The sequence below is a fragment of the Oncorhynchus kisutch genome, linkage group LG24 (assembly GCF_002021735.2).
Source record: "Oncorhynchus kisutch isolate 150728-3 linkage group LG24, Okis_V2, whole genome shotgun sequence".
Classification (NCBI taxonomy): domain Eukaryota; kingdom Metazoa; phylum Chordata; class Actinopteri; order Salmoniformes; family Salmonidae; genus Oncorhynchus; species Oncorhynchus kisutch.
Genome location: NC_034197.2, coordinates 37309866 through 37333479, shown reverse-complemented (window position 1 = coordinate 37333479; position 23614 = coordinate 37309866). Strand labels below are relative to the sequence as shown.

Here is a 23614-nt window from a genome sequence, read left to right as displayed (position 1 = left end):
AGAGAACAGCAGAACTGCAGAACCACACAGATCACAGAGAACAGCAGAACCAGTCAAATCACAGAGAACAGCAGAACCAGTCAGATCACAGAGAACAGCAGAACCAGTCAGATCACAGAGAACAGCAGAACCAGTCAGATCACAGAGAACAGCAGAACCAGTCAGATCAGAGAGAACAGCAGAACTGCAGAACCAGTCAGATCACAGAGAACAGCAGAACCAGTCAGATCAGAGAACAGCAGAACCAGTCAGATCAGAGAGAACAGCAGAACCAGTCAGATCACAGAGAACAGCAGAACCAGTCATATCAGAGAGAACAGCAGAACTGCAGAACCAGTCAGATCACAGAGAACAGCAGAACCAGTCAGATCTGAGAGAACAGCAGAACCAGTCAGATCAGAGAACAGCAGAACCAGTCAGATCAGAGAGAACAGCAGAACCAGTCAGATCAGAGAACAGCAGAACCAGTCAGATCAGAGAGAACAGCAGATCAGAGAGAACAGCAGAACCAGTCAGATCAGAGAGAACAGCAGAACCAGACAGATCACAGAGAACAGCAGAACCAGTCAGATCAGAGAGAACAGCAGAACCAGTCAGATCACAGAGAACAGCAGAACTGCAGAACCAGACAGATCAGAGAGAACAGCAGAACTGCAGAACCAGACAGATCACAGAGAACAGCAGAACCAGTCAAATCACAGAGAACAGCAGAACCAGTCAGATCACAGAGAACAGCAGAACCAGTCAGATCACAGAGAACAGCAGAACCAGTCAGATCACAGAGAACAGCAGAACCAGTCAGATCACAGAGAACAGCAGAACCAGTCAGATCACAGAGAACAGCAGAACCAGTCAGATCAGAGAGAACAGCAGAACTGCAGAACCAGTCAGATCACAGAGAACAGCAGAACCAGTCAGATCACAGAGAACAGCAGAACCAGTCAGATCAGAGAACAGCAGAACCAGTCAGATCAGAGAACAGCAGAACCAGTCATATCAGAGAGAACAGCAGAACCAGTCAGATCACAGAGAACAGCAGAACCAGTCATATCAGAGAGAACAGCAGAACTGCAGAACCAGTCAGATCACAGAGAACAGCAGAACCAGTCAGATCACAGAGAACAGCAGAACCAGTCAGATCAGAGAGAACAGCAGAATTGCAGAACCAGTCAGATCACAGAGAACAGCAGAACCAGTCAGATCACAGAGAACAGCAGAACCAGTCAGATCAGAGAGAACAGCAGAACCAGCCAGACCACAGAGAACAGCAGAACCAGTCAGACCAGAGAGAACAGCAGAACCAGTCAGATCAGAGAGAACAGCAGAACCAGTCAGATCACAGAGAACAACAGAACCAGTCAGATCACAGAGAACAGCAGAACCAGTCAGATCAGATAGAAAAGCAGAACCAGTCAGATCAGAGAGAACAGCAGAACTGCAGAACCAGACAGATCACAGAGAACAGCAGAACCAGTCAGATCAGAGAGAACAGCAGAAACAGTCAGATCAGAGAGAACAGCAGAACCAGTCAGATCAGAGAGAACAGCAGAACTGCAGAACCAGACAGATCAGAGAGAACAGCAGAACCACACAGATCACAGAGAACAGCAGAACCAGTCAAATCACAGAGAACAGCAGAACCAGTCAGACCACAGAGAACAGCAGAACCAGACAGATCACAGAGAACAGCAGAACCAGTCAGATCACAGAGAACAGCAGAACCAGTCAGATCAGAGAACAGCAGAACCAGTCAGATCAGAGAGAACAGCAGATCAGAGAGAACAGCAGAACCAGTCAGATCACAGAGAACAGCAGAACCAGTCAGATCACAGAGAACAGCAGAACCAGTCAGATCACAGAGAACAGCAGAACCAGTCAGATCAGAGAGAAAAGCAGAACCAGTCAGATCAGAGAGAACTGCAGAACCAGACAGATCACAGAGAACAGCAGAACCAGTCAGATCAGAGAGAACAGCAGAACCAGTCAGATCAGAGAGAACAGCAGAACTGCAGAACCAGACAGATCAGAGAGAACAGCAGAACTGCAGAACCACACAGATCACAGAGAACAGCAGAACCAGTCAAATCACAGAGAACAGCAGAACCAGTCAGATCACAGAGAACAGCAGAACCAGTCAGATCACAGAGAACAGCAGAACCAGTCAGATCAGAGAGAACAGCAGATCAGAGAGAACAGCAGAACCAGTCAGATCAGAGAGAACAGCAGAACCAGACAGATCACAGAGAACAGCAGAACCAGTCAGATCAGAGAGAACAGCAGAACCAGTCAGATCACAGAGAACAGCAGAACTGCAGAACCAGACAGATCAGAGAGAACAGCAGAACTGCAGAACCAGACAGATCACAGAGAACAGCAGAACCAGTCAAATCACAGAGAACAGCAGAACCAGTCAGATCACAGAGAACAGCAGAACCAGTCAGATCACAGAGAACAGCAGAACCAGTCAGATCACAGAGAACAGCAGAACCAGTCAGATCACAGAGAACAGCAGATCAGAGAGAACAGCAGAACCAGTCAGATCAGAGAGAACAGCAGAACCAGACAGATCACAGAGAACAGCAGAACCAGTCAGATCAGAGAGAACAGCAGAACCAGTCAGATCACAGAGAACAGCAGAACTGCAGAACCAGACAGATCAGAGAGAACAGCAGAACTGCAGAACCAGACAGATCACAGAGAACAGCAGAACCAGTCAAATCACAGAGAACAGCAGAACCAGTCAGATCACAGAGAACAGCAGAACCAGTCAGATCACAGAGAACAGCAGAACCAGTCAGATCACAGAGAACAGCAGAACCAGTCAGATCACAGAGAACAGCAGATCAGAGAGAACAGCAGAACCAGTCAGATCAGAGAGAACAGCAGAACCAGACAGATCACAGAGAACAGCAGAACCAGTCAGATCAGAGAGAACAGCAGAACCAGTCAGATCACAGAGAACAGCAGAACTGCAGAACCAGACAGATCAGAGAGAACAGCAGAACTGCAGAACCAGACAGATCACAGAGAACAGCAGAACCAGTCAAATCACAGAGAACAGCAGAACCAGTCAGATCACAGAGAACAGCAGAACCAGTCAGATCACAGAGAACAGCAGAACCAGTCAGATCACAGAGAACAGCAGAACCAGTCAGATCAGAGAGAACAGCAGAACTGCAGAACCAGACAGATCACAGAGAACAGCAGAACCAGTCAAATCACAGAGAACAGCAGAACCAGTCAGATCACAGAGAACAGCAGAACCAGTCAGATCACAGAGAACAGCAGAACCAGTCAGATCACAGAGAACAGCAGAACCAGTCAGATCACAGAGAACAGCAGAACCAGTCAGATCAGAGAGAACAGCAGAACTGCAGAACCAGTCAGATCACAGAGAACAGCAGAACCAGTCAGATCACAGAGAACAGCAGAACCAGTCAGATCAGAGAGAACAGCAGAATTGCAGAACCAGTCAGATCACAGAGAACAGCAGAACCAGTCAGATCACAGAGAACAGCAGAACCAGTCAGATCAGAGAGAACAGCAGAACCAGCCAGATCACAGAGAACAGCAGAACCAGTCAGATCAGATAGAAAAGCAGAACCAGTCAGATCAGAGAGAACAGCAGAACTGCAGAACCAGACAGATCACAGAGAACAGCAGAACCAGTCAGATCAGAGAAAACAGGAGAACCAGTCAGATCAGAGAGAACAGCAGAACTGCAGAACCAGACAGATCAGAGAGAACAGCAGAACTGCAGAACCACACAGATCACAGAGAACAGCAGAACCAGTCAAATCACAGAGAACAGCAGAACCAGTCAGATCACAGAGAACAGCAGAACCAGTCAGATCACAGAGAACAGCAGAACCAGTCAGATCAGAGAGAACAGCAGATCAGAGAGAACAGCAGAACCAGTCAGATCAGAGAGAACAGCAGAACCAGACAGATCACAGAGAACAGCAGAACCAGTCAGATCAGAGAGAACAGCAGAACCAGTCAGATCACAGAGAACAGCAGAACTGCAGAACCAGACAGATCAGAGAGAACAGCAGAACTGCAGAACCAGACAGATCACAGAGAACAGCAGAACCAGTCAAATCACAGAGAACAGCAGAACCAGTCAGATCACAGAGAACAGCAGAACCAGTCAGATCACAGAGAACAGCAGAACCAGTCAGATCACAGAGAACAGCAGAACCAGTCAGATCACAGAGAACAGCAGATCAGAGAGAACAGCAGAACCAGTCAGATCAGAGAGAACAGCAGAACCAGACAGATCACAGAGAACAGCAGAACCAGTCAGATCAGAGAGAACAGCAGAACCAGTCAGATCACAGAGAACAGCAGAACTGCAGAACCAGACAGATCAGAGAGAACAGCAGAACTGCAGAACCAGACAGATCACAGAGAACAGCAGAACCAGTCAAATCACAGAGAACAGCAGAACCAGTCAGATCACAGAGAACAGCAGAACCAGTCAGATCACAGAGAACAGCAGAACCAGTCAGATCAGAGAGAACAGCAGAACTGCAGAACCAGACAGATCACAGAGAACAGCAGAACCAGTCAAATCACAGAGAACAGCAGAACCAGTCAGATCACAGAGAACAGCAGAACCAGTCAGATCACAGAGAACAGCAGAACCAGTCAGATCACAGAGAACAGCAGAACCAGTCAGATCACAGAGAACAGCAGAACCAGTCAGATCAGAGAGAACAGCAGAACTGCAGAACCAGTCAGATCACAGAGAACAGCAGAACCAGTCAGATCACAGAGAACAGCAGAACCAGTCAGATCAGAGAGAACAGCAGAATTGCAGAACCAGTCAGATCACAGAGAACAGCAGAACCAGTCAGATCACAGAGAACAGCAGAACCAGTCAGATCAGAGAGAACAGCAGAACCAGCCAGATCACAGAGAACAGCAGAACCAGTCAGACCAGAGAGAACAGCAGAACCAGTCAGATCAGAGAGAACAGCAGAACCAGTCAGATCACAGAGAACAACAGAACCAGTCAGATCACAGAGAACAGCAGAACCAGTCAGATCAGATAGAAAAGCAGAACCAGTCAGATCAGAGAGAACAGCAGAACTGCAGAACCAGACAGATCACAGAGAACAGCAGAACCAGTCAGATCAGAGAAAACAGGAGAACCAGTCAGATCAGAGAGAACAGCAGAACTGCAGAACCAGACAGATCAGAGAGAACAGCAGAACCACACAGATCACAGAGAACAGCAGAACCAGTCAAATCACAGAGAACAGCAGAACCAGTCAGACCACAGAGAACAGCAGAACCAGTCAGATCACAGAGAACAGCAGAACCAGTCAGATCACAGAGAACAGCAGAACCAGTCAGATCAGAGAACAGCAGAACCAGTCAGATCAGAGAGAACAGCAGATCAGAGAGAACAGCAGAACCAGTCAGATCACAGAGAACAGCAGAACCAGTCAGATCACAGAGAACAGCAGAACCAGTCAGATCACAGAGAACAGCAGAACCAGTCAGATCAGAGAGAAAAGCAGAACCAGTCAGATCAGAGAGAACAGCAGAACTGCAGAACCAGACAGATCACAGAGAACAGCAGAACCAGTCAGATCAGAGAGAACAGCAGAACCAGTCAGATCAGAGAGAACAGCAGAACTGCAGAACCAGACAGATCAGAGAGAACAGCAGAACTGCAGAACCACACAGATCACAGAGAACAGCAGAACCAGTCAAATCACAGAGAACAGCAGAACCAGTCAGATCACAGAGAACAGCAGAACCAGTCAGATCACAGAGAACAGCAGAACCAGTCAGATCAGAGAGAACAGCAGAACCAGTCAGATCAGAGAGAACAGCAGAACCAGACAGATCACAGAGAACAGCAGAACCAGTCAGATCAGAGAGAACAGCAGAACCAGTCAGATCACAGAGAACAGCAGAACTGCAGAACCAGACAGATCAGAGAGAACAGCAGAACTGCAGAACCAGACAGATCACAGAGAACAGCAGAACCAGTCAAATCACAGAGAACAGCAGAACCAGTCAGATCACAGAGAACAGCAGAACCAGTCAGATCACAGAGAACAGCAGAACCAGTCAGATCAGAGAAAACAGGAGAACCAGTCAGATCAGAGAGAACAGCAGAACTGCAGAACCAGACAGATCAGAGAGAACAGCAGAACCACACAGATCACAGAGAACAGCAGAACCAGTCAAATCACAGAGAACAGCAGAACCAGTCAGACCACAGAGAACAGCAGAACCAGTCAGATCACAGAGAACAGCAGAACCAGTCAGATCACAGAGAACAGCAGAACCAGTCAGATCAGAGAACAGCAGAACCAGTCAGATCAGAGAGAACAGCAGATCAGAGAGAACAGCAGAACCAGTCAGATCACAGAGAACAGCAGAACCAGTCAGATCACAGAGAACAGCAGAACCAGTCAGATCACAGAGAACAGCAGAACCAGTCAGATCAGAGAGAAAAGCAGAACCAGTCAGATCAGAGAGAACAGCAGAACTGCAGAACCAGACAGATCACAGAGAACAGCAGAACCAGTCAGATCAGAGAGAACAGCAGAACCAGTCAGATCAGAGAGAACAGCAGAACTGCAGAACCAGACAGATCAGAGAGAACAGCAGAACTGCAGAACCACACAGATCACAGAGAACAGCAGAACCAGTCAAATCACAGAGAACAGCAGAACCAGTCAGATCACAGAGAACAGCAGAACCAGTCAGATCACAGAGAACAGCAGAACCAGTCAGATCAGAGAGAACAGCAGATCAGAGAGAACAGCAGAACCAGACAGATCACAGAGAACAGCAGAACCAGTCAGATCAGAGAGAACAGCAGAACCAGTCAGATCACAGAGAACAGCAGAACTGCAGAACCAGACAGATCAGAGAGAACAGCAGAACTGCAGAACCAGACAGATCACAGAGAACAGCAGAACCAGTCAAATCACAGAGAACAGCAGAACCAGTCAGATCACAGAGAACAGCAGAACCAGTCAGATCACAGAGAACAGCAGAACCAGTCAGATCACAGAGAACAGCAGAACCAGTCAGATCACAGAGAACAGCAGATCAGAGAGAACAGCAGAACCAGTCAGATCAGAGAGAACAGCAGAACCAGACAGATCACAGAGAACAGCAGAACCAGTCAGATCAGAGAGAACAGCAGAACCAGTCAGATCACAGAGAACAGCAGAACTGCAGAACCAGACAGATCAGAGAGAACAGCAGAACTGCAGAACCAGACAGATCACAGAGAACAGCAGAACCAGTCAAATCACAGAGAACAGCAGAACCAGTCAGATCACAGAGAACAGCAGAACCAGTCAGATCACAGAGAACAGCAGAACCAGTCAGATCACAGAGAACAGCAGAACCAGTCAGATCACAGAGAACAGCAGAACCAGTCAGATCAGAGAGAACAGCAGAACTGCAGAACCAGTCAGATCACAGAGAACAGCAGAACCAGTCAGATCACAGAGAACAGCAGAACCAGTCAGATCAGAGAACAGCAGAACCAGTCAGATCAGAGAACAGCAGAACCAGTCAGATCAGAGAACAGCAGAACCAGTCAGATCAGAGAGAACAGCAGAACCAGTCAGATCACAGAGAACAGCAGAACCAGTCATATCAGAGAGAACAGCAGAACTGCAGAACCAGTCAGATCACAGAGAACAGCAGAACCAGTCAGATCACAGAGAACAGCAGAACCAGTCAGATCAGAGAACAGCAGAACCAGTCAGATCAGAGAGAACAACAGAACCAGTCAGATCAGAGAACAGCAGAACCAGTCAGATCAGAGAGAACAGCAGATCAGAGAGAACAGCAGAACCAGTCAGATCAGAGAGAACAGCAGAACCAGTCAGATCACAGAGAACAGCAGAACCAGTCAGATCAGAGAACAGCAGAACCAGTCAGATCACAGAGAACAGCAGAACTAGTCAGATCAGAGAGAACAGCAGAACCAGTCAGATCAGAGAGAACAGCAGAACTGCAGAACCAGTCAGATCACAGAGAACAGCAGAACCAGGGAGACAGGAAACAGGCAGGGAGACCAGGCAGGGAGAAAGGAGACAGGCAGGGAGACCAGGCAGGGAGACAGGCATCAACCTTCTGGCCCGTAGCCCTGCCTGGCATCAACCTTCTGGCCCGTAGCCCTGCCTGGCATCAACCTTCTGGCCCGTAGCCCTGCCTGGCATCAACCTTCTGGCCCGTAGCCCTGCCTGGCATCAACCTTCTGGCCCGCAGCCCTGCCTGGCATCAACCTTCTGGAACCGTAGCCCTGCCTGGCATCAACCTTCTGGCCCGTAGCCCTGCCTGGCATCAACCTTCTGGCCCGTAGCCCTGCCTGGCATCAACCTTCTGGCCCGTAGCCCTGCCTGGCATCAACCTTCTGGCCCGTAGCCCTGCCTGGCATCAACCTTCTGGCCCGTAGCCCTGCCTGGCATCAACCTTCTGGCCCGTAGCCCTGCCTGGCATCAACCTTCTAGCCCGTAGCCCTGCCTGGCATCGACTGTGCCACAAAAGCATCCTGAAGTGGCAAAGTGGATATCCACCTTTATAAACACAGGGTTCCTACAGCTACTGTTATTTGTTGATGTAAATATTCGTATGAGTTAATTATATTCACAGAACAAGGGGAGGTTGTGCAATTCTTCAATTCCCTTCACAGAACAAGGGGAGAGTCGAGGACATTTTATTTTTGCAATGACACTTCGATTTGGACTGTCCCTGAGCCTGACCTCTGGGCTCAAACACACAAACACACACACAAAGTACTGAACTAAATGGCCCCACAGTCTCTACCCAGTTAACTAAATGGCCCCACAGTCTCTATCCAGCGAACTAAATGGCCCCACAGTCTCTATCCAGCAAACTAAATGGCCCCACAGTCTCTATCCAGCTAACTAAATGGCCCCACAGCCTCTATCCAGCTAACTAAATGGCCCCACAGTCTCTATCCAGCTAACTAAATGGCCCCACAGTCTCTATCCAGCTAACTAAATGGCCCCACAGTCTCTATCCAACTAACTAAATGGCCCCACAGTCTCTATCCAACTAACTAAATGGCCCCACAGTCTCTATCCAGCTAACTAAATGGCCCCACAGTCTCTATCCAACTAACTAAATGGCCCCACAGTCTCTATCCAGCTAACTAAATGGCCCCACAGTCTCTATCCAGCTAACTAAATGGCCCCACAGTCTCTATCCAGCTAACTAAATGGCCCCACAGTCTCTATCCAATTAACTAAATGGCCCCACAGTCTCTATCCAGCTAACTAAATGGCCCCACAGTCTCTATCCAGCTAACTATGGAGAAATGAAAGACCTGAAACATAACAGCACTATAATGACGCAATAAAACGTACCTTGTTATCTACTCACATTTGCATTCATTGTAAATTTGCCTATGATACACTACAGTTCAAATTCAAATGTCTTTCAGTTAGCTTATCGGGGTCAATGACCTGCAACAGACCCACAAGGTGAACAGTCACAGGTATTGTAACAGCAGCACACTGCCAGTGGATTACAGTATGACCATTCCTTTGAGAGATAAAACTCTACAAAGAGTCTGGCACAAATAGAGCCAAAACACCAAGTGAAGAGATACTTTGCACAATAGCACAAGTTCACGTGAAGACGTGAATAGTTGCCATGGAGAGTTGACTCCCTGCCTACCTCTCAGTTTTAATACCCTAACGGTCCGACTCCCACTTCGAACCCAGGAGACACAGCGTGAACCAATAACACAGAGCAGCTCACACAGCTCACTGTTTAAACACACAGCTCACTGTTTAAACACACAGCTCACTGTTTAAACACACAGCTCACTGTTTAAACACACAGCTCACTGTTTAAACACACAGCTCACTGTTTAAACACACAGCTCAGTTGGTCAACGGTCCCTTTGGTAATGAACGAAAGGAAGGTCCCAGCCTCCATCTGGAGGATTGTCTTTGGAAGGTGGAGAGCAGAGCAGACACCAGAGATCCTGCACACATTCCTCACAGACCTGGAGCTGAACAGCATTTCAAAACACCAGAGAATCAGACAAGAGAAGTCTGTCTGTCCCTAGTGTCGGTGAATGATTGTGATCTTGGTCGAAGTTGGCACGGCCTCTAGCATCTTGTTCTGGCACATAACATCACGAGTCGCAAGTTAAAACACTGGAAAGGGAGGCAAAGGGGAAAACGTGCACCTAGAAACGCAAGACCTGAAAAAATGATCAAGACAAAGGGAAATGTAACTGTACCTGTGACTCGTTTTCCACACAAAATCATCTTCAATGCATAACTGAAAACAGCATTGATTTATTTTTTATTATTCAGTAGATGGCAAAAGTCAGCACAAAATGACCCTCTGTAATCTTGTGCTTCAGAGTCAAAGATTTAGCTATCCATTTAGGCACGTCATCATCACTACCATACTCCTAACTTCTGTTTGGCTTACCTCTGATGCAAGACAAGAGAGATGCAAAGACAACTTCAAACTGAGTGGGGTGGTATATTAGTGTATTATTTAATTGCATACATTTTTGTAAAATGATGTCATTTAAAGAGTTGTTTTCAAAATAGGACGCTGCCCCTTTAAGACAATTCTGTTCCGATATATATTTATTTTTATTTCACCTGTATTTAACCAGGTAGGCTAGTTGAGAACAAGTTCTCATTTACAACTGCGACCTGGCCAAGATAAAGCGTAGCATTTGCCACATTTATTTAAATAAAGACACCTTAATGCATACTTTTAAATTATATTATGTTATCTAAACATAAAATGAAAAAAAAATATTAAAATATTTTCCTTACAGTATTTTTTTTTTCTTTCTGTCTGTGAAACATTGAATTGAAATAGTGTAGAATTCCATTCATTCCTATGGAGGACTGCTCTTCCTGGGGAGTGCCAATATGGCCGACCAATGGCTTCAAAGCATCTCAATGGCCAATACATAGGCATCAGCAATCCAGGATTTATATAAATTGTTGGTTCACACAGCACATGCAAACTGTCCTCCCCTGAGCAAAAAAAATCACCCCTCAATCTATTCGCTGAGATTATTTATTTCAGAGAAAGTGATTTACAAAAGTAAACCGTCAATAGTGAACATACTAGCAAATATACTAGCTACTGTTGATAGTCTACAAAATTAAAGCTACAAAAATACACTTGAACATTTGTTTTGGCTAGCATACTGTACCCGGCAGGGTAGCCTAGTGGTTAGAGTGTAGAGGTGGCAGGGTAGCCTAGTGGTTAGAGTGTAGAGGCGGCAGGGTAGCCTAGTGGTTAGAGTGTAGAGGCGGCAGGGTAGCCTAGTGGTTAGAGTGTAGAGGCGGCAGGGTAGCCTAGTGGTTAGAGTGTAGAGGCGGCAGGGTAGCCTAGTGGTTAGAGTGTAGAGGCGGCAGGGTAGCCTAGTGGTTAGAGTGTAGAGGCGGCAGGGTAGCCTAGTGGTTAGAGTGTAGAGGCGGCAGGGTAGCCTAGTGGTTCGAGTGTAGAGGCGGCAGGGTAGCCTAGTGGTTAGAGTGTAGAGGCGGCAGGGTAGCCTAGTGGTTAGAGTGTAGAGGCGGCAGGGTAGCCTAGTGGTTAGAGTGTAGAGGCGGCAGGGTAGCCTAGTGGTTAGAGTGTAGAGGCGGCAGGGTAGCCTAGTGGTTAGAGTGTAGAGGCGGCAGGGTAGCCTAGTGGTTAGAGCGTTGGACTAGTAACCGGAAGGTTGCAAGTTCAAATCCCAGAGCCGACAAGGTACAAATCTGTCGTTCTGCCCCTGAACAGGCAATTAACCCATAGACCATCATTGAAAATAAGAATTTGTTCTTAACTGACTTGCCTAGTTAAATAAAGGTGTTCTCAACTAACCTACCTGGTTAAATAAAGGTGTTCTCAACTGGCCTACCTGGTTAAATAAAGGTGTTCTCAACTGGCCTACCTGGTTAAATAAAGGTGTTCTCAACTGGCCTACCTGGTTAAATAAAAGTGTTCTCAACTGGCCTACCTGGTTAAATAAAGGTGAAATAAAAAAAAAGGGAAAAATGTAAAAATTCTTTCCAACGTGAGGGAGTGCCAAGATGGAGGCACGGCTGCTTCGACACAGCGCCCCTCTATCGATCATCTAGTGTCTATATAAATCATTGGTGTGAAGTATCAAATTCTGTACTGTTCGCCGGCTCGAGAAGTTGTGGCTCTTGGTAGCGTGGTGCTGCTTGAATGAACAGTCAATCATATTTCTCAAATACAAAATACTATGACTTTTCCACACGTAGTCATCAATGGTTTTCAATGGTAGATTGCGATAGAGCAGGTAAATGTTGAACTGGAATGCAAATATGCGCTGAGAAGTTACTAGTGACTGACGAGATCCACTGGCCCCACACGTTTTTTTTTTTACCCTGCCTCAGCTCAGTGTCAAGTGCCCTCACATGCAGAGAGTCAGTCTGACCCCATTCCAAAGTGTTCCTATTGGGAGGGTGAGGGGTCATCAGACCCCACAGTGATCACAACAAATCATTTGGAAAGGGCAGCGTTGGGAGTTTGTATGGATGTTTTACGAGTGGCATGGTGTGAATGTGTGCATACGCTCACTAACAATCTGTTATTTAAATCTGACAGTTTGGTTTAAATAAAGTTGCATAATGCTGTGGAGGTGGTGTGTGGACTGGTAGATTACTTGGCTGGCAACGTAAGCCGATCTCATCACATGGTAGATAAGGCAGATAGTCAGCAGCAGATAGTCAGCAGCAGATAGTCAGTAACAGCACTGACAACAAGCAGAATAAGTCAGAGAACAGGGCAACCTGACATCCAGTCAGCCCCTGAGGGAACAGACTAACATCTTTACAAAACTATTACCCCACCAGCAATGTGGGAGTTGTCCTATCCCATCCCAAAAACAGACAAACCACCCAAAACTATTACCCCACCAGCAATGTGGGAGTTGTCCTATCCCATCCCAAAAACAGACAAACCACCCAAAACTATTACTCTATCAGCAATGTGGGAGTTGTCCTATCCCATCCCAAAAACAGACAAACCACCCAAAACTCTTTCTGATAGTCTACTACATCCCTTTCCTGCTATGTAAATTGGAGCAGAGAACGGCGTTTTAGTAAATTACAATTTGATGTCGTCTCTTTTTTAATCAAGTCTGAGCTCATAGGCCAGAAGGTCACCTGGTGCGGTTCCAAACAAGAAGTGTAATAACTTCACTAACCCAGATTGTTAATTACATGTTGATATTATGCAATCTGGTCTGGTAGACGATGTAACCCCAAAGACAACATGTCATTATATTTGTGTGGCTATTCAAGGCACTGCTGAAATGTTGGTTAGGTTTACCCAGTAAATAATGTTGGGACAGGAGCATGTATAGTGTGTGACAGGAGCATGTATAGTGTGGGACAGGAGCATGTATAGTGCGGGACAGGAACATGTATAGTGCGGGACAGGAACATGTATAGTGTGGGACAGGAGCATGTATAGTGTGGGACAGGAGCATGTATAGTGTGTGACAGGAGCATGTATAGTGTGTGACAGGAGCATGTATAGTGTGTGACAGGAGCATGTATAGTGTGTGACAGGAGCATGTATAGTGTGGGACAGGAGCATGTATAGTGTGTGACAGGAGCATGTATAGTGTGTGACAGGAGCATGTATAGTGCGGGACAGGAACATGTATAGTGCGGGACAGGAACATGTATAGTGTGGGACAGGAGCATGTATAGTGTGGGACAGGAGCATGTATAGTGTGGGACAGGAACATGTATAGTGCGGGACAGGAACATGTATAGTGTGGGACAGGAGCATGTATAGTGTGGGACAGGAGCATGTATAGTGTGGGACAGGAGCATGTATAGTGTGGGACAGGAGCATGTATAGTGTGTGATAGGAGCATGTATAGTGTGTGACAGGAGCATGTATAGTGCTGGACAGGAACATGTATAGTGTGGGACAGGAGCATGTATAGTGTGGGACAGGAGCATGTATAGTGTGGGACAGGAACATGTATAGTGTGTGACAGGAGCATGTATAGTGTGTGACAGGAGCATGTATAGTGTGGGACAGGAGCATGTATAGTGTGGGACAGGAGCATGTATAGTGTGGGACAGGAGCATGTATAGTGTGGGACAGGAGCATGTATAGTGTGGGACAGGAGCATGTATAGTGTGGGACAGGAACATGTATAGTGTGTGACAGGAGCATGTATAGTGTGGGACAGGAGCATGTATAGTGTGTGACTTTCTTTTTCTACAGTTTACTCTCCGTTAGTCAGCACCTCTACTAAACGTTGGTCGTGCGTCAGCTCATGCTTTTTTACCAGACTAACTGTAATGTTACCCATAACACCCCTGACATCAATCTGTCTGGATTTGTGGCCGACAGACCAGAGATACGTGTGAAGAGGGATACACCTGTTGATAAAATTCACTACTAAATAAAGTACAACAATTGACTTCTCTCTTTAAAAAAACAAGTCAGCGTGCAAATCCAACTTCCTGGGGAAAATGACTCAAACACCCAGTGGGATTGTAGTGTGAGGGGGATGCTGGTGACTCAGTTTAGTGCTCTGCCCATTCTGAATTCTAAAGAACATCCATATCGATGCACTGCTAGAACTTGTCTGTGTGTACCAGGATGTAATAAAGCTCTGCTGTGGGGGTTCCTAAAACATTCTTAGAAAGGTTAAGAAAACATACGTAGGTATCTAGTTTCACCACTATTGAGGAAGTAGTCAGCAGGCTTTTCAAGATTGCAAACAAAAGGGGAGTATTCCGGGTGGGAATTATTAAGAAAGAAAATGACAAGGAAGAGGTTTGTTGTTATCAGACAGACAACTGTTGAATGTCACTGTTTGATAATGCACAATGGATTTCTGCAGTAACAATGTGCCATGGTTCCTTTTCCAATGGATTTCTGCAGTAACAATGTGCCATGGTTCCTTTTCCAATGGATTTCTGCAGTAACAATGTGCCATGGTTCCTTTTCCAATGGATTTCTGCAGTAACAATGTGCCATGGTTCCTTTTCCAATGGATTTCTGCAGTAACAATGTGCCATGGTTCCTTTTCCAATGGATTTTAACATGTAAGCATGTTCTGTAATTTCTTCACCTGAGCGAGCAGCATCGGTAATGGCCCGTTCATTCATAAGTAGAGCAGCATCGGTAATGGCCCGTTCATTCATAAGTAGAGCAGCATCGGTAATGGCCCGTTCATTCATAAGTAGAGCAGCATCGGTAATGGCCCGTTCATTCATAAGTAGAGCAGCATCGGTAATGGCCCGTTCATTCATAAGTAGAGCAGCATCGGTAATGGCCCGTTCATTCATAAGTAGAGCAGCATCGGTAATGGCCCGTTCATTCATAAGTAGAGCAGCATCGGTAATGGCCCGTTCATTCATAAGTAGAGCAGCATCGGTAATGGCCCGTTCATTCATAAGTAGAGCAGCATTCAGTATGCTGCGCCACATAAATCCCTGTTCCTGATTTCTGGCTCAGACACAAACACAAGGTCTGATGACAACATAAGACTTAGTTTACTCTGAGACAAGGTCCTGATTTAATTTCAAAGGAAAAGCAGCCAGCAACCAGAGCAATACAGGAAAGGACCACTGCTTCCTGGACAATATCTCCCAAACACTGGCTTCTTTCCCCTAGGGGAACTTTAGCCCTTACACAGAAATCAGAGTGTAAATAAACCAACAATGAGAAGAAGGCCGAGCCTAGTCCCCCACACCCCATTCATTAGCGACCCACTTCCTAATACCCTCCGTGGAGGTAACGCCCATAACCTCTCTCCTGATTTCTGGGAATTAAACATAGGTCTCCAGATAGATGCCAGATTTTTTTTTAAATAAAAAAATCTAACTGTGACGACCTTTGGGTTTCTTGGACCCCCCATGGCTCTGTCAATCGTTGAGAAAATTATATAGGATTCATATGACAATTGAAGGGTTGAAGCCGCATAGAATACATCATAAAGTAAGGTTTGGAATTAGCCTAGTTCTGTGATCCACCAGGCACACAGGTCACCTATCCAGTCCCACAAGTCAGTTGGCGGACACACCTGTTTCATCACAAAGAACAACAACACATGCGGACTTCTTTTACACGTTTCCCTTGAGTCAATTTGCTGGGGGAAAGTTGTACGATCACATGAAAATAATATTGTTATGGAACCCAACTTTCTAGATAAAGAGATCCATGCCTAGATTATGCCATTCATTCTGGTTTAAGCAAGCTGAATTTGAATGCGTATAAATAACGTAGATAATTTACTCACAATGGGCTTCTGAGTGGTTTATCAATTTGTTAGGATAATCTTTCCCGATTATTTAGCTAGCTAGTTACAGTAAAATGATGTATCTGTAAAGGGATTTCCAGATGAGTATGATAACGGAATAGAAAGTAAATATCGGTGTGGTTGTAGATCGGTCTGGGAATTCAACTTTGGCGCGGAAGATACCAACTCAAGATCATTCACTGGCAATATAATAAAAGCACGCGGTAATTTGTCTTCAAGGATACAAAATAAATCGTACCAGTTTCATACATATCTGTGTTTTTAAGGATATATGCGATGGTATTTCTTTAGATTAGGACTACCTATTGTAAATACTGCATCTCTTCCAAAGCATGGTATTTCATTCACCCCTCATAACGTCCCAATTTGGTATGTCCACAATCCCGCTATTGGTCAGTTCCCAGTTTGGAAGATGCATCTCTGGCTGCTAGGAGACCGCTCTCTACAATGAAAGCCTTGTGACAAAAGTTGCAGGACTCACATTTTTTATAATCAGATACATTTTCAGATGCCACAAAGAAATCCAGTCCACCATCTGTTCACCCATTCATACCCCATAGATAGATTAGGGTATTTAGTTGTTGTATGATGTGCCACAAGACAGTCAAAAAGAGTGAAAGTGAAAAAGAAAGATTCATTTTGTTTTATCAACACAAAGTTGCACAACTCAAATAATTTGCCAAACAAGAACCTTGTTGTGGAATGATTTAAAAAATTGTCATGATGTTGACATTTCATGCTTCTCACCTGACCAGGTAATGTCACAAGGACACAGCCAACTGATATACACTGCGTGTACAAAACATTAGGAACACCTGCTCTTTCCATGACAGACTGACCAGGTGAATCCAGGTGAAAGCTATGATCCATAATTGATGTCACTGGTTAAATCCACTTCAAATCAGTGTAGATGAAGGGGAGGAGACGGGTTAAAGAAGGATTTTTAAACCCTGAGAGAATCGAGACATGGATTGTGTATATGTGCCATTCAGAGGGTGAATGGGAAAGACAACATATTGAAGTGCCTTTGAACGGGGTATGGTAGTAGGTGCCAGGCACACCGGTTTGTGCCAAGAACTTCTTCGCTGCTGAGTTTTTTACGCTCAACAGTTTCCCATGTGTATCAAGAATGGTCCACCACCCAAATGACATTCAGACAACTTGACACAACTGTGGGAAGCATTGGGATCAACATGGGCCAGCATCCCTGTGGAAGGCCTTTGACACCTTCTAGAGTCCGTGACCTGACAAATAGAGGCTGTTCTGAGAGCAAAATGCAACAATAGGAAGGTGTTCCTAATGTTTTGTAGACTCCGTGTCGTTGACAATAGCAAGAGTAGCGGCTACACTTATCCTAAACCATTTCATTTTACACAAACAAATAACTATCAAAAAGGATGTCAAACAGTTTGTCACCATGTTTCTCTGGGTTTATCGGATTTAAAGCGAGTCATTCCTTCATGAACCGGAACGTTTGTGTCCTTGAAGCTCCCATAGTCGCCATAATTGTCTGTCTGTCTTATCAACATGAAGCTATTTAAAACAGCTGCTAAAGTATTTGCCCACTTGGACACCTGCCAGCAAAGATGGAGAGTGCTGCACAGAGAGTTCACATTGATGACAAAGTTGTGTTTGTGTGTGTGTGTGTGTGTGTGTGTGTGTGTGTGTGTGTGTGTGTGTGTGTGTGTGTGTGTGTGTGTGTGTGTGTGTGTGTGTGTGTGTGTGTGTGTGTGTGTGTGTGTGTGTGTGTGTGTGTGCGTGTGTGTGTGTGTGTATGTACATTCTCTGAATCCTGTATCCGGTGGGGACCAAGCGGACTGATGATCTAATGTTTTGGCAACAAACTGCATAAATTAACTAATTCAAGATGACCTAGACTCAAAGAAGATAGTGAAGTGTTTTTCTCTCTCCCCATTATTTACGTGTGTAACACATAGGAAAGAGGAAAGAACACTTGCTTCTCTGTTCCTGTGGGAAAAAATACATTTATTCTTCTCAGCAGAAACCTACATTAATATATTTCTTGCTTCCGTTATTCAATTTGGGAAGAGAAGCAAAAACCTTTGAATAAGGGGGCCTAGAAGACCCTCAGGGGGGCCTAAAAGACTCTCACACAACAAAGATGATTTAATTGGTATGTTTGCCACATCAAAGATTAGACAGGATAAGGAATAGGAGAGAGAGAGAGAGAGAGAGAGTGTGTGTGTGTGTGTGTGGGGTGGGGGGGTGGGGGGGGGGGTGGTATCAGATACTCACTGCAGATGGCTCATGGATGCATCTATCAAATAAATCTCACATACACCAAATACAACCAGTATTTTACCTTACCTTTACCTTTACCTTATTGACTGAATAGATGTATTGACTGAAGAGATGTATTGACTGAAGAGATGTATTGACTGAATAGATGTATTGACTGAAGAGATGTATTGACTGAAGAGATGTATTGAATGAAGAGATGTATTGACTGAAGAGGTGTATTGACTGAAGAGATGTATTGACTGAAGAGGTGTATTGACTGAAGAGGTGTATTGACTGAAGAGATGTATTGACTGAAGAGATGTATTGAATGAAGAGATGTATTGACTGAAGAGGTGTATTGACTGAAGAGATGTATTGACTGAAGAGGTGTATTGACTGAAGAGGTGTATTGACTGAAGAGATGTATTGACTGAAGAGATGTATTGACTGAAGAGGTGTATTGACTGAAGAGGTGTATTGACTGAAGAGATGTATTGACTGAAGAGATGTATTGACTGAAGAGGTGTATTGACTGAAGAGATGTATTGACTGAAGAGATGTATTGACTGAAGAGGTGTGTAGAATGAAGAGATGTATTGAATGAAGAGATGTATTGAATGAAGAGATGTATAGAATGAAGAGATGTATAGAATGAAGAGATGTATTGAATGAAGAGATGTATAGAATGAAGAGATGTATTGAATGAAGAGATGTATTGAATGAAGAGATGTATAGAATGAAGAGATGTATTGAATGAAGAGATGTATTGAATGAAGAGATGTATAGAATGAAGAGATGTATTGAATGAAGAGATGTATTGAATGAAGAGATGTATAGAATGAAGAGATGTATAGAATTAAAAGGTAATGTAGCCTCTATCCTATAGTAACATTTGCCCTATTGCCCACGTCTGTAGCTTCAACTCGTTAACTAGCCACAAAACAGTGGAGGGCATCAGGATGAGTATGATGGACGGGCATGGAAAGAGGAGTGTCAGTGCTGATGTTGACGACACCACCCACCTCGGACACCAGCCTTAATAGTCCTCATTACTGACACCCACACTCAAGGCCATTGTGCACAGCAGTTGAATCTGTCAGGAGGAGGGAGGACGGGCAGAGAGGACAGGTCTCAGAGAACCACTGTAGACAAAGGACTTGGTCCTGTCTGCCAAACCCTCTTCATGGTGTAACACATACAGTATCTCCCCCCTCCAAACCGGGACAGAGCTCGTGTCAATGCTCAGTAGACCGAGAGGAGACTTAATGTATGATAAAGGGAAATGCTGGGGATTTTAGGTCATTTAGTGAAGCAAAAGTTAAAAGCCTTGTTATGTTATGTAATCTGTATGGCTAAATGCGTCTAACGAGGATAGGAATGTATAGTACTGTACTTCCTCCTCAGTAGAAACTACTGTACATCAGTGACAGGCAGATGTTCATTTTTGCGGGTTCCATAATTGTATGATCTTTAGCTGTTTTCTCTCTCACTTCTGGACCCCTAAACATTGGACATTCTTTACAAATATGTGAGAAATACAGTGTTTGGAAAGGTTAAAAAAGGTTAAAAAGACACAGTATTTCCTTACTGTTAAATATCATGCTCAAACTGAGACAGATTTCCAAGCTAGTTCCTCTCTTAGGCAACACAAAGGATGAATCCAGCATGTTTTCCACCCACACACACATCCAGTCGAGGACCAATAAAACACTTGGGGGCCTAGCTATTGCAATGCACCGTAGCCAGATGATTGTGTTATTCAATGACTTCCAGTTAACTGGAAGGAACCTCATCACTGTTCCCTGCTGACCCGGAGCTGGACAACACTAAGGAGGAAATCCCTCTGTGGAAACACAGTGTGGTCACTTCCTTCAACTTGGCTGTTTCTTTTAACCCCCTGGCAGACAACAGTGTTTTTATATTGGTTCCAGAGAGCTGCCCTCGCATGAACCAGCCCCGCCCGCATCTCACTAATACGTAATTAGTTGGGTGTTGTGATAAGAAGATTTATGTATCTCTTCCTGTATCTCATAATCTTGGCCCTCAACGATGGTTAGTGGGTTTTAGGACAACACATGATCAGGGGCGGAAAGGTAGCCTAGAGCATTGGGCCAGTAACCAAAAGGTTGCTGGATCGAATCCCCGAGGTGAAAATCTGCCCCTGAGCAAGGCAGTAAACCCACTGTTCCCCGTGTGCTGTGGATGTTGAGGTTCCACCTCTGTGATTCAGAGGGGTTGGGTTAAAATGCAGAAGATGCATTCAGTTGTACAGTAATGAATAAGTAGATTTATGGTTAAGTGCTTGTAAGTAAAGCATTTCAGTGTTCTGTTGTATTTGGTGCTTGTGACAAATATGATTTGATGTCCAAAACAATGTGAGAAAAGTTAATTAATTTGAATCATATTTCAGACTCATCCTGGTATCATGATTTCAATGAATAGGAGTCCTGAGTTTGTAAAGAATGCAATCAAGGATAAAGGAAGACAACAATTGACAGGAGGGGGAAAAGTCTAGGCGGAGTAAACTTGAGTGTTTTTCACAGAGGCAATCGGTTTTCATTAGAAGTAAGAGGAGGAAAGAAAGGATGAATCCTTTCCATTGTAGAGATATGATCAGGGGCAGGGCATTGACCAAATCAAGTCAAGCAAAGCCTACTGGCTGGCACTGCACTCTCCCTTGGTAGCCTGTGGTAGGCTTCAGCATTCCAGTCTCAGGTTTTCTATCAGCAGGCATCAGCAGGCAACATCAGTCGTAGGCATCCGCTGTAACCTGACATAATGTAACCTGACATAATGTAATCTGACATAATGTAATCTGGCATAATGTAATTTGGAAAATCATAATGTTTTGGTACGTATCTAATTGGACCTCTTTTGATGTGTGTGGCCTGTTGCTCCCTTGTCTACAGTGCCTTCAGAAAGTATTCATACCCCTTGACATTTCCTATCATTTCCCATTCTGTTCTTACAGCCTGAATTCAACATGTTCTCACCCATCTACACACAATACCCCATAATGAAAAACGTGTTTTTAGAAATGTTTGTAAATTTATTGTAAATAAAAGAAATACACAAATATCTAATTTACATAAGTATTCACACCCCTGAGTCAATACATGTTAGAATCACCTTTGGCAGCGATTACAGCTGTGATTCATTCTGGTTAAATCTCTTTGCACACCTGGATTGTACAATACTTGCACATTATTATTATCTAAATTCTTCAAGCTCTGTCAAGTTTGTTGTTGATCATTGCTAGACAGCCATTTTCAAGTCTTGCCATAGATTTCCAAGCCGATTTAAGTGAACACTGTAACTAGGCCACTCTTGAACATTCAATGCTGTCTTGGTAAGCAACTCCAGTGTATATTTGGTCTTGTGTTTTAGGATATTGTCCTGCTGAAAGGTTAATTTGTCTCCCAGTGTCTGTTGGAAAGCAGATTGAACCAGGTTTTCCTCTCTGATTTTGCCTGTGCTCCCTAGTCCTTGCCAGTGACAAGCATACCCATAACATAATGCAGCCACCACCATGCTTGAAAATATGAAGAGTGGTACAACATTACTCTTTATATTCAGGACATGAAGTTAATTTCTTTACCACAGAATATTTTGTTTTGTTTGTTTGTTTGTTTGTTGTTGTTTTGGAATATTTTTTATCTGTAATGGTTAACTACTTTTCACTCTGTCATTTAGGTTAGTATTGGGAAGTAACTACAATATCGTTGATCCATCCTCAGTTTTCTCCTATCACAGCCATTACACTCTCTATAACTGTTTTAAAGTCACCATTGGCCTCATGATAAAATCCCTGAGAAGTTTCCTTCATGGTTGAATCTGTGTTTAAAATTCACTGCTCGACTGAGGGACCTTACCGATAATTGTATGTGTGGGGTACAGAGGTGAGGGACCTTACCGATAATTGTATGTGTGGGGTACAGAGGTGAGGGACCTTACCGATAATTGTATGTGTGGGGTACAGAGGTGAGGGACCTTACCGATAATTGTATGTGTGGGATACAGAGGTGAGGGACCTTACCGATAATTGTATGTGTGGGATACAGAGGTGAGGGACCTTACCGATAATTGTATGTGTGGGATACAGAGGTGAGGGACCTTACCGATAATTGTATGTGTGGGGTACAGAGGTGAGGGACCTTACCGATAATTGTATGTGTGGGGTACAGAGGTGAGGGACCTTACCGATAATTGTATGTGTGGGGTACAGAGGTGAGGGACCTTACCGATAATTGTATGTGTGGGATACAGCGGTGAGGGACCTTACCGATAATTGTATGTGTGGGATACAGAGGTGAGGGACCTTACCGATAATTGTATATGTGGGATACAGAGGTGAGGGACCTTACCGATAATTGTATGTGTGGGATACAGAGGTGAGGGACCTTACCGATAATTGTATGTGTGGGGTACAGAGGTGAGGGACCTTACCGATAATTGTATGTGTGGGGTACAGAGGTGAGGGACCTTACCGATAATTGTATGTGTGGGGTACAGAGGTGAGGGACCTTACCGATAATTGTATGTGTGGGATACAGAGGTGAGGGACCTTACCGATAATTGTATGTGTGGGGTACAGAAGTGAGGTACCCTTTTTTTTCAGTTTTCGCTTAAAATGACATACCCAAATCAAACTGCCTGTAGCTCTGGACCTGAAGCAAGGATATGCATATTCTTGATACCATTTGAAAGGAAGCACTTAGAATTTTGTGGAAATGTGAATTTAATGTAGGAGAATATAACACATTAGATCTGGTAAAAGATTATACAAACCAAAAAACATGCGGGGTGGCATGTGTAGCCTAGTGGTTAGAGCATTGGATTAGTAACTGAAAGGTTGCAAGTTCAAATCCCCAAGCTAACAAGGTACAAAATCTGTCGTTCTGCCCTTGAACAGGCAGTTAACCCACTGTTCCTAGGCCGTCATTGAAAATAAGAATTTGTTCTTAACTGACCTGCCTAGTAAAAAAAAGGCATTTTTAATATATTTTTTTATCATTTTGAAATGCAAGAGAAAGGTCATACTTTCAGATAGGAGTCTAGGTGTAAGATGTAGAT

At 44.6% G+C, this 23614-nt stretch overlaps 1 protein-coding gene across 1 annotated transcript in view; it reads right to left on the bottom strand.

Annotated features, from left to right (window-relative positions):
* The window catches only part of LOC109869562 (protein FAM110A-like), a 31806-nt gene extending 15405 nt beyond the window's left edge, over positions 1-16401 (bottom strand). The window contains exon 1 of the mRNA XM_020459787.2: positions 16280-16401. The gene's annotated coding sequence lies outside the window, so the exon portion shown is untranslated. The remainder of the gene's footprint in view (positions 1-16279) is intronic.
* Between the last annotated feature and the right edge of the window lie 7213 nt (positions 16402-23614).